Below are 1637 nucleotides of genomic sequence, written 5' to 3'. Positions count from 1 at the left end.
TTGATTCTGAAAAAAAAAACAAAACAAAGGATCAGCAATATTTTAAGCAAAAAGTCAAAAAGATTTACTTCAGTCCTCTATCAGTTCAGTCCATGCAGTTAATTCCTGTTCTACTTAATATTCATAAGTATTTCAGCTCTCCATGAATCCTGAAAGTTTTCCCTCTATTCTGATGTCACAATCTCCAAAGTTATCAGAAACCTGCATTCCAGAGCACCTGATAGGCTGGGCACAGTGGCTCACTTTTCTCCCTTTTGTCCCCTCCTCAAGTAACAATGAACTATTAATATTACTACATCTGGCTGGGTGTGATGGCTCAGGCTTGTAGTCCCAACACTTTAGGAGGCCAAAGTGGGTGGATCACCTGAGGTCAGGGGTTTGAGACCAGCCTGGTCAACATGGTGAAATCCTGTCTCTACTGAAAATACAAAAATTAGTCGGGCATGGTGGCACATGTCTGTAGTTCCAGCTCCTCAGGAGGCTGAGGCAGGAGAATCATTTGAACTGGGAGGCAGAGGTTGCAGTGAACTGAGATCACACCATTGCACTTCACCTTGAATGACAAGAACAAAACTCTGTCAAAAGAAAGAAAAGAAAAGAAAGGAAAGAAAGAGAGAGAGAAGGAAGGAAGGAAGGAGGGAAGGAGGGAAGGAAAGGAAAGGAAGGAAGAAAGAAAGGAAAAAGTTGTTGGCATCAGGCCACAACAAATAGAACTGAAGGAAAAAAACTTATATAAGTTGAAAATGAGTTGAAGGAGAGCATTACGATTTTGTGCCCTTTAAAAGGGTTAAAGGGGAGAGAAAACCAAAAATGGTGAGATGCAATAAAGATGAACTTTGAGTTAAAAAAAATTAAAAGCAGCTGGGTGCAGTGGCTCATGCCTTTAATCCCAGCATTTTGGGAGGCCGAGGTGGGCAGATCACAAGGTCAGAAGTTCAAGACCAGCCTGACCAGCATGGTGAAACACTATCGCTCCAAAAATACAAAAAAAATTACCCAGGTATAGTGGCATGTGCCTGTAATCCCAGCTATTGGTAGACTGAGGCAGAAGAACCACTTGAACCTAGGAGGCAAAGGTTGCAGTGAGATATGATTGTGCCATTGCACTCCACCTGGGCAACAGAGTGAGACACCATCTCAAAAAAAAAATATATATATATATATCCTATAATTCATTAAGAGTAAAACAATCCCTTAAGAAAATTCCACTGTTGTAACCAATTATATAGTGTATGAGGTTTTTTTTTTTTCTGAGGCAGTCTCACTCTGTCCCCCAGGCTAGAGTGCAATGGCGCAATCTTAGCTCACTGCAACCTTCGCCTCCTGGGTTTCAGCAATTCTTCTGCCTCAGCCCCCCTGAGTAGCTGGCATTATGGGCACATGCTACCACACCCAGCTAATTTTTGTATTTTTAGTAGAGATGGGGTTTCACCATGTTGCCAGGCTAGTCTCAAACTCCTTACCTCGTGATCTGCCTGCCTCAGCTGCCCAAAGTGTAGGGATTACAGGGGTCACCCACAGCACCCAGCCATAAGATTTTTTTTTACATCAAGCCCAATCTTGAAAAAGGCCATTATATTTCCCTTTAATTATGGACAACTTTATCATATAAAAGTTTTTGGGTTGTTTTTTTTTTT

Source organism: Cebus imitator, unplaced genomic scaffold (assembly GCF_001604975.1).
Source record: "Cebus imitator isolate Cc_AM_T3 unplaced genomic scaffold, Cebus_imitator-1.0 Scaffold104, whole genome shotgun sequence".
NCBI lineage: Eukaryota > Metazoa > Chordata > Mammalia > Primates > Cebidae > Cebus > Cebus imitator.
Note: the sequence above shows the minus strand (reverse complement) of the source record.